Raw genomic sequence first — 15,352 nt, 5'->3', positions numbered from 1 at the left:
CCAACTCATAGTGACCCGGTTGGACAGAGTAGAACTGTCCCATAGGGTTTCCAAGGCCGTAATCTTCATGGAAGCAGACTGCCACATCTTTCTGCCTTGGAGTGCCTGATGGGTTTAGACCACCGACCTTTTGATTAGCAGCCTAGTGCTTAACCACTATACCGCCAGGGCTCCTTACATGCAGACATAGGACTGAATAAATATTATATCTATGGGGGAAAATGCCATTTATATTCCAAACAATCAGATTAAGTGATCTTTAAGAAAACAAACTTCATGGAGTCTAGATACTACTTGCGTTATGATGCTTTGCCTTTTTCACAGCACCTAGCCCCATGCAGTTGCATATTAACCATGCAACCAGTGTTTGCTGAATAAGAGAGTGAGGAAATGAATAAATAAATGTGATTTGTTTTTAAATACTTGGATTAGTACATATTTTTAATTTAGCACACATGTTGCATTTACACCTTTATTTTCAAATGAATTTTATCCTTTTTCCATTTTTAGAATCTTTATGAAAATTAAGGTTAATTTCACATAGTCTTACTGCAAGTATTGATGTCGTCATTATGAAAAATACACTCACAGAATAAATTAAGGACAGGAATCTTGCTGTGTTACCTAACAATGGGGTTGTTGGTATTTCATGTACCTGGAAATATAATCAGTCTGTTCTCGATTTGTAATCCTATAAAAGCAAAATTCTTGGTCCTTTTCTCCCTTTAGGAATGAGAGATAGAATGACTTGCTGTTTCTAATTACTATGCATTTGGTAAGAAGATGCCATTTCTTCTACCTTCTTCAGCTAGCTTGCCTAGTGAAGCATACCCAATTGCCTAACCCTGTAGTCTGTTACTTATCAAGCCTTAGTCAAAACCCATGGCATCAGATGATAACATAGCTTACCTTTGTCCTTGCCCCGTTACCCTCAACTCAGACGTTGAAGAATCAGTGGAAAAATAAAATTTGTTTTATGAAATTTCTTTTTATAACCATCTTCTTGATAAAATGTGTGCATATTCTGAGGGATAGTTATACTTTGTATTAATAGTGTTGGGTCAAGATTAAAAATCCCAAAGGTATTTTTAGGATATTAGATTCTCTAATGATGTCTTTCTGATTGCTAGGTTGGTTGATACCCTAAGAGGAAGAAATAAGTGTAGATCAAAATCTGATTTTAAAGATTCTCTTCCTTGAGGAAGAATGCATATGTGTTTGTGTCTGTGGGAGAGTATGTACATCTTAATGTACGTTTAGTAGTATGTTATAGTAATATTTTAGACATTTTAAATGGTACCATGTCCTAGGAAAATGTTTTGTTTAAATATATTTCTTAATGTTATTTTCTCAGTTTATTTATTTGTCTATTTATTTGACTTCCGATCATCCTTTTGACTCTAAAATAGGGTTGCCAGATAAAACACAGGAAGCCCAGTTAAATTTGAATTTCAAATAAATAATTTTGTAGTATAAATAAACCTAGAAGAGCATCTTGTTTTTTTTTTTGTAATTGGCTGACTCTATCAACTCTAAAGATCTCTATATAGTTTATAGTCGATAGAACATTAAATGTAGCATTCATTCTCAAAGAGTTTATATAAAGTGTGGTGTGGTAAAAAGAGCAGTGGACTTAAAATCAGAATAGTTCTGCCACTAACTAGCTTCATGACCTTTCCAAAGGTTATGACATCTCTGGGCCTCATTTTCTTTCTCTGTAAAAATAAACGGTTGGATTAAATGGCTCCTAAATCTATGAATATAAAGAGTCTCAATGTTTCCCTTCTCCATACATTAGTAAACGTAAGTGACTGAAAACAAAAGTTTAGTGAAAATAGAAAGTAGCTGGTTATAAACTTTCTTGTATGTGTATTCCTAGTAGATGTATGGTAACTGTGGGCATGAAATAGTTAAGGCCTTCAAGAGGATTTGGGGCTGAACCAGTACCTTAGTAGGTGTTGTGGTATTTAGATAGGGAATAATATGAACAGGGACCCTACAGTCACAAGGAAAAGACACATTCGGGAATTAGTGAGTAAACCAATTGGCCAGGATAGTTTTTGAAAGAGCTGTTAATTCATAAGTTTACAATGCTATCTATATATTGAGTAAAACTTAATATTTATCAGAATACTAAAGATACATGTTTATTCAATGTGACATTTGCCACTTTTTAAAGAGAAATATTTGTGAGATTTTACATGGAATGGGAATGGGATGGAGGAATTACCTCTGGAGAAAAGGTAATTACTGAGCTCAAATTGCTTTTCACTTGAAGGTGTAGTATCAAAATAGATTATACTTTCCCTGGTGAAAATATAGGTGAATGGTTATACATTTTTGCTTGATTACTTCAGCCCATGTGAATTTCTTCCATGACCAAAGTTCCTTAGCAATTAAAAACTATAGCTCACTTTTTCCCCCTCAAACTCCATTTCTTTGAACAGTAGTACTTTAAGGTACTATGTGAGAAAAAAGGTTCTGAAGTCAAATACGTTTGGGAAGTGCTGCCTAGTCTGTGCTACTTTAAGAATGTTTACAACCCATTTTAGTACATGAAAAGCACAGTCAAGAAGCCTGTATAGCTGATTAACTCATTCATTCTCAAACGTGTTTGATCTTTGAACTCTTTTATGAGTAGCATGTACTGACATCTCACAGAATTAGTGTTCTTTGGAGCATACTTTGGAAAACACTGATTTGTAACCTATAACTTTGTACTTGTCTGTTTCCTACATATATAAATACATAGAAGAAATACTTACTGTTCTAACATAGTATGTAATTTTTTGATATATCATTTGGTTTGATTCTTAGATTTACCTTAGTTACCACAAAGGTGAAGTGCCCTCATCACATATGGGCTTAAGCATAACAATGACTGTGAGGATGGTGCAGGACTGGGCAGGGTTTCATTCTGTTGTACGTAGGGTCGCTATGAATTGGAATCAACAGCACCTAACAACAACAACATATCGGGGTTACATGATACCAACATGATTTATTACTGGTGATGTTAACTTTGATCACTTGGTTAAGGTGTGTTTTTCAGATTTCCTATTGTAAAGTTACTATTTTTCCCTTTCCATATTCGGTTCTTTGGAAGTGGGCTAAGTCCAACATACATTCAAGGGGAGGCAAATAAAGCTCACTTACTAAATGGAGTGTCTACATATACTATATGGAATTCTATAAAGGAGATGTGTGTCTTCTTCCCATTTATTTATATATTGAATTGTTTATATCAGTAAAGGCTCATGTATATTTATTTTATACTTTGGGTTATAATCAAGAATTACATTATTTGTTGCTCAAATTGTTCCGACTTTGGCACCATTATTCACAATAGCAAAAAGATGGAAACAACCTTAGTGCCCACAAACAGATGAATGGGTAAATAAACTATGGTACATCCACACAATGGAATACTACACAACGATAAAAAACAATGGTGACTCTGAAACATCTCTCAACATGGATGAATCTGTAAGGTATTATACTAAGTGAAATAAGTCAATCACAAAAGGACAAATACTATATGAGACCACTGTTAGAAAACTCAAGAAAAGGTTTACACGCAGAAAGAAATAATCTTTGATGGTTACGAGGGAGGAGAGTGGTAGAGAGGGATAAACACTAACTAGATAGTCTTGTAGATTCTGACTCATAGCCATCCTGTGGGACAAAGTAGTACTGCCCTATAGGGTTCCCAAGGAGCAGCTGGTGGATTCGAACTACTGACCTTTTGGTTAGCATCCGAGCTCTTAACCACTCTGCCACCAGGGCCCCAGATAGTAGATAAGTGGTAGCTTTGGTGAAGGGTAAGACGGTACACAATACTGGGGAAGTCAGCACGGCTTGACCAAGGCAGAGTTGTAGAAGCTTCATAGACCCATCCAGACTCCCTGAAGGACTGAGTTACTGGGCTGAGGGCTGGGGCCATGGTCTTGAGGCACATCTAACTCAATTGGCATATCATAGTTTATAAAGAAAATGTTCTACAAACGATTGTGGTAAGTAGTATCTGGGGTCTTAAAAGCCTGTGAGCAGCCATCTGGAGGAAAGGAGAATGAAGAACATCGAAGACATGGAAAAAATTAGTCCAAAGGACTAATGGACTACAACTACCACAGCCTCCACCAGACTGATCCCAGAACAGCTAGGTGGTGCCCGGCTACCATCACTAATTGCTCTGACAGGGATCACAATAGAGTGTCCCAGACAGAGCAGGAGAAAATTGTAGAACAAAATTCAAACTCTCAAAAAAAGACCAGACTTACTGGCCTGAGACTGGAGAAACCCCCAAGAGTATGGCTCCTACACACCCTTTTAACTCAATACTGAAGTCACTCCTGAAGTTCCCCCTTCGGCCAGAGATTAGACAGGCCTATAAAACAAACACTAACACATGTGAGGAATGTGTTTCGTAGTTCAACCACATATACAAGACTAAATTGGCACACTCGCCCAAAAGCAAAGACGAGAAGGCAGGAAGGGAAAGGGAAACTGGAAGAATGGAAATGGGGAACCCGAGGTGGAGAAGGAGAGGTTGGCAATCAATTGCCAACACTGCGGGGTTGTCACAAAATAAATTGTGTATTAATTGTTTAATGAGAAACTAATTTGTTCTATAAACTTTCACCTAAAGCACAATTAAAAAAAAAAAAAATTGTTCCAACTTTGTCCGTTGGGAACTCTTTAAGTTTGGCCCTTGTGTCCCTTGGATAATGCCCCCCATTCTTTTGTTTTTTGAGCACTTATTTTCTGGCACTGCAGGATACTCCAGGCTCATGTGTTTTTTTCCCTGCCTCAGCCCTACAATCAACTGTATGTTTATTTTGATGCTTATATCGTCCCAAGTTAGGCCAGTGGAAACTCCTTCAAGATGACTTAGGTGCCCTTTTGATATGACCCCATCTAACTATCCGTCTGCCCATCCATCTAAATCTATGGATGGGTCCTTTTTTTTTTTTTTCACCCCTTCTTACGTTCTGGTTGAACAAGATGTTTCAGGCTCATGTTGTACCTTCCTTGCCATAGTCCTGGGATCAGCTCTTTGACCAAGAAGTCTTGGTTTCTTTTGGTGAGGAACGATATTTAGAAACTAAGATATGGGTACTAAGTGGCTCATTGCTACTAGGGTATCATTGTTTCTAGGCCCCTTGTCAGTGGACAGAACTCAGAAATAAATAAATTATACACATTCATGAATTCCTACTTAAGCCTCCAATTCCAGTCCAGCCCCACATTCCCTTTTCCATATCTGAATCTCCCTTCTACAATGAGAATAACTCAGGCTCCCAGCAACATCGATATACCTACTTAATTGTTTAATGCTACAGTATGTATAAAATACTTGGAAAATTGCTATACCCACACCAATATGAAAAATGAACCTCCTAAGAAGAGTTTATAAAGTTTATTTGTAATGCTTTTTTTCTGTAGGTTGATAATATATGGTCACAATACTGTGTTCTAAAGTTATTTAGGTTTTGTTGTTTATTTCCCACCTTCATTGTGTTTATATTATTGCTTTGGGTTAGTTGGTTTTGTTTTCATTCTGTTTTGGTGGTCTTTTTTTTTTTTTTTTTACCCTGCCTTGTTGATTTAAGTTTATTTTTTTGAATATGTAGAACATAATTCCAAAAGTTGAAAGTACACCAAAGGTACGCTGAGAGACGTGTCACTCCCTCCCCATCTTTTCTACTTGTGCCCCACCCTTGACCCTTCATCAAGTAGGTCACCAGTTCCATTGGTTCTGATTTATCCTTCCTATGTTCCCTTTTGCAAAAGGAAGTAGGTACATGCATTTTCTTTATTTCTCCTCCTTTCTAACACAAAATATAATATATTTACTCTTTTGCACTTTGCGTTGTCTCATTACCAGTATATTCTGGAAATCAGTCCCACACAGCCCCTAGAGAACTTCCTCGTTCCTTTTTACAGCAGCATACTCTACCACTGTGTGTATATACCAGGGTTTTTTCAATCACTTTTCTATGTTTGGGCATTTAAATAGTTTCTGGTTTCTTGCAATTACAAATAATGCTACAAAGAACAGGCTCATGTATGTACTTTTGTATTATTGGAGATGTATTTTCAGGGTAATTCCCTGGAAGTTGGATTACTAGGCTGAAGGGTAAATGCATATGTAGTTTTATTAGATATTGTCAAAATCCCCTCCACAGGGGTTTGTATCATTTTACATTCTAGCAGGAGTTAAATACAACTGGACCTAGAACAACTAAGAGGCTCTTCAGTCTAACAGGTTACGAGATGAAAGTCACAGCTATGATTAACTCCCTGAAGGATCCCAGCTTCTTGGGGTCTCCTGTGACCAAACCAGCCTCCTCCCAGAATGGACTGAGAGCATCTGCAAGAAGTTCAGCAGTTATCCCACCTCTCAGAGTGATTGTAGCTGCCCAGAGGAAGACTGTGCTATCAGGATTGCTCAAAGGAATCCCACCTTCATCACCAGTTGTATCAAACCAGCCCAGGAAGGCTGAGATCACCCACCCCTAAAGCCAAATGTGTGGTGGATAATAAATCTCACTCGACGTGCTATGTCCTGTAGAAACCCCAGTTTCCCTTCCCTGGTCAGTTCATACCCCCAGCTGCTCTATGCAGCTCTTCCCTCTCATACCTGTTCCCCCCGGGGCTAAATCAGGCCCCTTCCTGAGGCTGAGTTAGCATCAGGCCCCCAGGTGGTCCTTCTGGGTCTGGTCAGTCCCCACTCATTGATCTCAGGTGTGGTCCGGCTCTCAGGAACCAGGACCAAAGACCAAATTGTTCACTGCAAGGGAGTTCCACACTTCACAAATACATAGAACTCCTGAGGAGTATTAATGGCAGATTCTAAAACAACTAACAAAAATTAGGATGAGCCAAACATGTCTTACACAGACAGTGGAAAAGAATACTTGAAATTGGAACTATTCCCCAAAATCTGTACTGCTCAGGTTAGCGCCTGCCATTCATGAGGGACTTAAGACAAATTTTTTCACCTATCATTCATGGCCTTATAGAAACCTTTTTTTTCACATAATTACTTGCATCTTAAAACAGGATTTGGGGTTTCAGTCTGACCAGTTCTTCCCTGAAAAGTGGCGGGGGGAGGGTAGCAATTGATGATCACTTCAGAAATATAGTTTCCTTCAGAAGGAACTTGTACTATCTGTTTGAACTTTTTGAAGCCTGAATATATAAGCACCCAAGTACTGGGTTTCTGGGGTTAGTTTAATTTTTTTTTTCTTCTTTTTTATTTTGATTGTAGATTTGCTAGTTTCCTTTATGGTTACCTTATAATTTACCTCTATTTTTCTAAGTTTAAAATCTTTTATTTTGTGATACACACCTTAACTTCCACTCCATATGAAAGTTCTACAACTATTTAGTCCCTCTTTTTGTTTTAATGTTGTCATCTTTTACGTATTGACGTCTTTGTTTCCCTGTTTGCAGTGTTTCAGCTTTGACTTGTTTTTGTGACTTCCCTAACTAGGTTTATACCTGGTTGTTCTGTCCTGTGTTCTAATCTTGGGTTGTTATCTGATATTACTGGTTCCATAGCCGGAGGACTTCCTGTAATATTTCTTGTAATTTTGGTTTGGTTTTTACAGATTCCCTTAACTTTTGTTTATCTGGCAATGCCCTAATTTCACCTTCATATTTGAGAGACAGTTTTGCTGAATATATAATTCTCGGCTGGTATTTTTCTCTTCAAGGCTTTGTATATGTCACCCCGTTGCCTTCCAGCCTGCGCGTTTCTGCTGAGTAGCCAGAGCTTAGTCTTACTGACTGTCCTTTGTCGGTGACTTTTCATTTATTCCTAGCCACTCTTAAAATTCTCTCTTTATCTTTGGTTTTGGCAAGTTTAATTATAATGTCTTGGTGACTTTCTTTTGGGACCTACCCTGCGTGGGGTTTGATGAGCTTCTTGGATAGATATCTTTTCATCTTTCACAATATCGAGGAAGTTTCCTGCCAACAAGTCTCTGTATTTTCTGTTATCCCCCTGTGTCCTGGTACTCCAGTCACTCGTAGGTTATTCTTCTCGATAGAGTGCCACATAATTCTTAGAGTTTCTTCATTTTTTTTAATTCTTTTATCTGATTTTTCCTCAGATACGCTGCTGTCAAGTGCTTTATCTTCAGTCTCACTAATTCTGACTTACATTGCCTCAGTTCTGCTCCTGTGACTTTCTATTGAATTGTCTAATTCTGAAATTTTATTGTTAATCTTTTGGATTTCTGTTTGCTGTCGCCCTGTGGATTCTAGCAGCCTATTAAATTTGTCATTCAGATCTTGTATAACTTTCCTAAGTTCCTCTATTGCTTTGTCTGGGTGTTCCTTGGCTTGGTCTGAGTTTTACCTGATCTCCTTGACCTCTTGAAGAGCTCTGTATGTTAATCTTTTGAATTCTACCTCCATTAATTCCAAGATGTTCTCTTTCTCCAGATTTCCTGGTCCTTTGTTGTGGTTGCTTTCTGGAGCCATCATGACCTGCCTCTTTGTGTGATTTGATACTGTCTGTCATCGCCGACCCATCAATATGTTATTATATTTATTTATTGTATGTTTGCTTACCCTGTCCTAGTTTTTTGTTTTGTTTTGTTTTCGTATGCCCAAATAGGCTGGTCATGTGAGCTACTCAGGTTATTGGCGTCTTCGAAGCTTTCACGTCCTGTCACCAGGTGATGAGAGCTACTGCTAGGTGTGTGAGCCCAGGAGTACATTTATTTGTGTGGTTGCAACTCAGGTGCCCAGATCATTGGTCACCAAGTGTGTGGTGCAGACTTTCACCTACAGTCCTAGACGGGCAGGGCTATCTATGTAGGGGTGATTGGAACAGGCACAGGTATCCGGCTGCAGCAGGGGGTTATGTGCTGAGCAAAGTAAGGGGCTGATGGTTGCCCCTGAGTGCCTAGGTAGGTGAGTTCTGCAGCCAGACTTTGGGCACCCAGTGCTGTTGGCCATAAGGGCTGGGAGGCAGCACTTATTCTCAGACCCCTGTCATGGATGGCTAGGCAGAATGGGTAAAACCGCCAGTCCTCAGGCCCCCAATGTGGGTGGGTGAGGACCCTGCTTAATGGACAGGGTGGTGTCAAATATCTTGAATCTGCCATTCCCACTTAGCTGTTGCAGATGAAGATAGGCTTCAGGTATATATACCCTGTTGTACTATGCTAATAAGGCTTTCACTGTTGAATGGGCGCACACAGGTCTAGGCGGGGTGAAAGGCATTCAAAGTCCGTGGATCCCTTATGCCTGTGCCTAGCAAAGGGGCAATCCCTGCCCTGAGTTCACAGTTTAGGGGGGGGCGTGGTGATTTTTTAAAGCTGAGAGACTTGTTTCGGCTTGGTTAGTCCTGAATACCCAGCTTAGGGGAGTGGCGGTGGGGCGTTGTTTGTTTGTTTGTTCCCAAAAGCTAGGAGACTGGTTTGGGTGCAGTAGGTCCTATTTCTGGCTTAGGGGGCTTGGCAATTGTTGAATACTGCAGGACTGGTGTCAGAGTGGAGCGGGGAAGCGGGTAGGTGAGGGGAAAGGAGGCACTTCTCCACTGCTAAGTTCCCAGAGCGGGAAGGTTATTTTGATTCCATGTGGTAGGTTAGATGCTTGCACTTAACTTCCGCAGATCCAGTGCCACTTCCCCCGGCTCCAGAGGCTTGTGCAAACTCTCCACCATCCAGTCTCTCCCGATGTGGTAAAGTGTGTCCTGAGCGCTACTGCTTGCCTCTGCCCGTGTTCACCAGCCAATCCATCCCACCGGGCGCCATCTAGCTCAAGTCTGTCACTTCTTCGTTGCTTCTGAACTGTCTCTCCGTCCCCTTGCCTCTCAATCCAGCTCCTCAACTTTGTCTTTGATGTTCAGGGCTCCTAGATAGTCACATATAATCAATCCACTTCAAGTCTTTGTTGTAAGAGGGACCACAGGAAGCATGTGACTGTTCTGCCATCTTGGCCCCCCTCCATAGTTTAATTATTTCTTTGTTTTAGTACATTTGCTTTTTAAAGTCATGTTTCCTTTACACACTCGGTCTATATGGTTTTCACCTATTTCCTCTAATAGGATTCCTATTACTATTTTAGGCCAGTCGAGAGGCAGGAAAAAGGTCAAAGCAGCCTGAATTAGTAAAAATACTATTATAGAATATTTTACAAGAAGTATGTAGTGATTTGAACCCTTAAAGACTCCTTTGCAGATCTCCTGTCAAGAATAGTCCAAGTCATCTAGCTCAATTGGTGTAACATAGTTTATAGAGAAAATGTTCTACATTCTACTTTGGTGAGTAGCATCTGGAGTCTTAAAAGCTTGTAAGTGGCCATCTAAGATACTCCACTGGTCTCACTCCATCTGGAGCAAGGGAGAATGAAGAAAACCAAAGACACGAGGGAAAGATTAGTCCAAAGGACTGATGGACCACAACTACTGCAGCCTCCACCAGACTGAGTCCAGCACAACTAGATGGTACCCGGCTATCACCATTGACTGCTCTGACAGGGATCACAGTAGAGGGCCCTGGACAGAGCTGGAGAAAAATGTAGAACAAAATTCTAACTAAAAAAAGACCAGACTTACTGATCTGACAGAGAGTGGAGAAAGCCCGAGAGTATCACCCCTGGACACCCTTTTAAAGTGAGTACCAGAGTGACTCCTGAGGTTCACCGTTCAGCCAAAGTTTAGACAGGCCCGTAAAACAAAATGAGACTAAATGGGCACACCAGCCCAGGGGCAAGGATAAGAAGGTAGGAGGAGGGGTCAGGAAAGCTAGTTAGGGGAAACCCAAGGTGGAGAAAGGGAGAGTGTTGACACTCATGGGGCAACCAGTGTCACAAACCAATATGTGTGTTGTTTAATGAGAAACTAATCTGCTTTTTTTTTTTTTTAATCTGCTTTGTAAACCTTCATCTAAAGCACAATTAAAAAAAAAAAATAGTCCAAGTGATTTTTTGGTTATCAGTTTGTATGTAGTAGATTCTTCTAGTGTAGAGAGTAAGAAAACCCTTGTTTTTGAAATTTCTGTTATTCATTGGGAACACTGACATTTTTGGTGGCTTTCTGCTCTTGTACTTTCTGTGGCTGCTGTAACTACAGCTACAAAAAACTTTTGGTTAAATGGGAGATTAAAATGTGTGCAAAAAAGTATTGGGGCTGTTCTTCCTGATATTAAAAAAAAAAAAATTATTGGAAATATCTATTTCTGGGAAGCTGGCATTTTTCTGATTCTTGAAGTTCTTAAAATTACTTCATTTATCTCATTTTCCAAATAATCTTACTGTCATTGTTAATTTATGTAGGAAAAATTTTCTACATGAAAGTTGATTATGAATCTTCACTCAGACCCTGATTAGTTTGGTTCAGTTCAACAAATACTTTTCAGGGCTGCCAGAAATTGTGCTAGGAAATATAAAGATAAATAATCACAAATTATAGTTCATATTGTCTGAAATTATGCATTTGTTACATTCATTTGTTTTTTAAAGAAGAAAAATTATGTTCTTTGGGATAGCCCTGTTGTTGTTAGGTCCTGTCAAGTTGGTTCCAACTCATAGCAACCCTGTGTACAACAGAACTAAACACTGTCTGCCCCTGTGCCATCCTCACAATTACTGCTGTGTTTGAGCCCATTGTAGCAGCCACTGCGTCAATCTATCTCATTGAGATTCTTGCTCTTGTTCGCTGACCCTCTGCTTTACCAAGCATGATGTCCTTCTCCAGGGACTGGTCCCTCCTGATAACAATACCAACCTGTGATATGCAGATGACATACATGAGATGAAATGGAGCATTCTGGCTATACTTCCTCCAAGACAGATCTGTTTGTTCTTCTGACAGTCCACAGTATATTCAGCATTCTTCACCAGCACCATACTTCCAAGGCATCAATTCTTCAGTCCTCCTTATTCATTCTCCAGCTTTCACATGCATGTGAAGTGATTGATAATACCATGGCTTGGGTCAGGTGCGCCTTAGTCCTCAAAGTGACATCTTTACTTTTTAACACTTTTGAGTAAGAGGTGTCGTACAGCAGATTTGCACAATGCAATGCATCATTTGATTTTTGACTGCTGCTTCCATGGGTTGTGATTGTAGATCCAAGTAAAATTAAATTCTTGACAACTTCAGTATTTTCTCATTCATCACGATATTGCTGATTGGTCGAGTTGTGAGGTTTTTTGTTTTCTTTCTGTTGAGGTGTAATCCATGTTGAAGACTCTATAGTCTTTGATCTTCATCAGTAAGTGATTCAAGTCCTTTTCACTTTCAGCAAGGAAAGTGGTGTAATCTGCGTATCACAGGTTGTTCTCCAGTCTTGATGGCGCACTCCTCTTCATATAGTCCAGCGTCTCAGATTATTCGCTTAGGATAGAGATTGAGTCATGAAAGGATACAACCCTGACACACACGTTTTTCTGATATTAAACTACTCAGTATCCCCTTGTTCTGTTCAAACGACTGTCTCTTGGTCTATGTACAGGTTCCACATGAGCACTATGGTGGGTAAGATTGTGTGTCAGCTTGGCTGGGCCATGATTCTCAGTGTTTCGGCAGTCATATAATGTTATGATCGCTTCCCTGTTGAGATTCAATATGTGATCACCTCCATGATAGGATCTGCTATGAGTAGCCAGTCAGTTGAAAGGGAGTTACCTTGGGCGTGTGGGCTGCATCGAATATAAGTGGACATTCCGGCAAGGCTTGGGGCATTTTGCTTGTGCTGGGTCCTACAGCTGGCTCCTGTTCATTTGACCTCTCATTCTTGGGGCTTGAGCTAGCAGCTTGCCTGTGGTCTTGCTTGCTGATGTTGGAACTCATCTATCTTCAAAGCCAGTGAGCAAGAGCCCTTCTCTCCAACCTGCTGATCTTGGGTACCCCAGCCCTTGTGGCTACGTGAATCAGGAGAAGCCTCTCTCCTGACCCATGGACTTGGAACATTTAGGTCTGTACAACTGCATGAGCCATTTCCTTGATATAAATTTCTATATATTTATACACTTTACTGGTTTTGCTTCCCTAGAGAACCGAGCCTAAGACAAGCGCAGTTAAGAGTTCTGGGATTCCCAGTCTTTGAAGCATTATCCATAACTTATGATCCACACACCAGTTGGATCCACACACCAGGTCTGTTCCACATTCAGCCTCTGTCCTTGTTCTGATTGATGATATTGAGCTTTTCGATCGTCTCTTTCCACGGATGTAGTCAGTTTGATTTCTGTGTATTCCATCTTGCAAGATCCATATGTATAATTGCCATTTATGTTGTTAAAAAATGGTATTTGCAGTGAAGTCATTGGTCTTACAAAATTCTATCATATAATCTCCAGTGTCGTTTCTGTCACCAAGGCCATATTTTCCAACTACTGATCCTTTTTCGTTTCCAGCTTCCGCATTCCAATCACCAGTGATTATCAGTGCATCTTGATTGCATGTTTGATGAATTTCAGACTGCAGAAGTTGGTAAAAATCTTCAATTTCTTCATCTTTGGCATTAGTGGTTTGTGTGTATACTTCAATAATATTCATATTAACTTGTCTTCCTTGTAGGTGTATGGATATTATCCTATCACTGACAGCATTTTTCCTTTACAATAGATCTTTAAATGTTCTTTTTGATGATGAATATGATGCCATTCCTCTTCAATTTGTCGTTCCTAGCATAGTAGACCATTCAATTGTCTGATTCAGAATGGCCAGTACCAGTCCATTTTAGCTCACTAACGCCTAGAATGTTGATCTCTATGTGTTCCATTTTATTTTTGATGACTTCGAATTTTCCTAGGTTCATACTCTGTATATTCCATGTTCCGATTATTAATGGATGTTTGCGGCCATTTCTTCTTATTTTGAGTTGTGCCACATCAGCAAATGAAGGTCTCAAAAGCTTGACTCCATCACGTCATTAAGGTCGATGCTACTTTGAGGAGGCAGCTCTTCCCCAGTCATATTTTCAGTGTCTTCCAATGTGAGGGGCTCATTTTTTGGCACCATATCCGACAATGTTCTGCTGCTATTCATAAGGTTTTTACTGGCAAGTTTTTTTTAGAAGCAGATTGCCAGGTCTTTCTTCCTAGTCTGTCTTAGTTTGGAAGCTCCGCTGAAACTTGTCCACCATGGGTGACTCTCCCGGTATTTGAAATACTGGTGACATAGCTTCCAGCATCACAGCAACACGCAAGCCACCACAGTATAACAAACGGATAGGCAAGTGGTAGCCATCTAGCAATATCCCTAGGTAGTAAAATTAATAACAATTTTTTGTGCTTCTCTAAGTAGTTCCTTGCTATAAGACTCAACATATTCATGACTAATAAAAATCTTCACTGGTAAGAATTGCCAACTAGAATTTTTTTTTTTCCCATTAATTAAAAGAAGTTCTTTATATAATTGAAAGAAGTGATCATCTTGATAAATTTTACTACATTACTGTTTGCTTTATATTTACTTATTGAAACAATCTTTCTTCCTTTCCTCTGTGGGAAAGATACTGCCTTATCAGACTGGGACTACTAATGTCTAAGAAGTGCAATGATTGCAAATCTTCTCTACAACTTTTCTACTCTCTTTTGTGATATAGATAGATTTTTTTTAGTAATTGACTCCAAAACTCAGAATATAAAATTCTTTGTGCCAAAATACACATCCTATCCTAGGTGTCCTAAAATGAATTTCTCTGGGGAGAGAAAAGTGGGGTGGAGGAGGTGGTTGTCTTTATCATTAGTAACCTGTATGCCTTTTAACTAAACTATTAATTAATTGACATTTTAAAAATATTATGAAAACTATAAATCTGGAACTCCATTATCAGAAGCTTTACTACAACTTTTTAATTGAAAATAATTCTGATGAATTTTCCCTTTACCTTTTGCTTTCCCTTTTTTCTGCTGCTTCCTCTGAAGTCTCCTTCCAAATGGTTTTGGAAACTGGTTCCAGTAAGTTTGCCCAGCTCCTTCAATTTGCTGTCCAGAACTGTAATTGTAGAATGATTTCGTTGATGTCTTGCTGGTGTAGTCGTTTTATGTAATTCTGTTAGTCACTGCATAGAGATTGAATTTTAAGGCATTTGATCATAATGCAAAATAGAAAGATCACAGTCTAGCCAAAGTTTGGTTGCAAAGTGACTTTTAAAATAATTTAAAGGGTAAGCATCCTTTTGCTAATCTTGTCAATTTTCACAGACCATCAATAAGTAGATAAAATGATGAATATGTATTCTCATTAATTTATAACCATTTTAGTACAAGTGAATTTGAATTGTGTATATAAATTATTGGTATTTCAAAAGTCATCTTTTTGAGAAAATAATTTCATTTTTAGTCTGAATTGCAGGGGTTAATTTTTGTGGGATAAAGAATG

General features: G+C 39.2%; 1 protein-coding gene across 4 annotated transcripts in view; it reads left to right on the top strand.

Annotated features, from left to right (window-relative positions):
* CAMSAP2 (calmodulin regulated spectrin associated protein family member 2) overlaps positions 1 to 15,352 on the top strand; it is a 151,854-nt gene that overhangs the window by 103,337 nt on the left and 33,165 nt on the right. The window lies entirely within an intron of this gene.

Source organism: Loxodonta africana, chromosome 20 (assembly GCF_030014295.1).
Source record: "Loxodonta africana isolate mLoxAfr1 chromosome 20, mLoxAfr1.hap2, whole genome shotgun sequence".
Taxonomy (NCBI): domain Eukaryota; kingdom Metazoa; phylum Chordata; class Mammalia; order Proboscidea; family Elephantidae; genus Loxodonta; species Loxodonta africana.
This window is presented reverse-complemented; position numbering and strand designations above follow the sequence as displayed.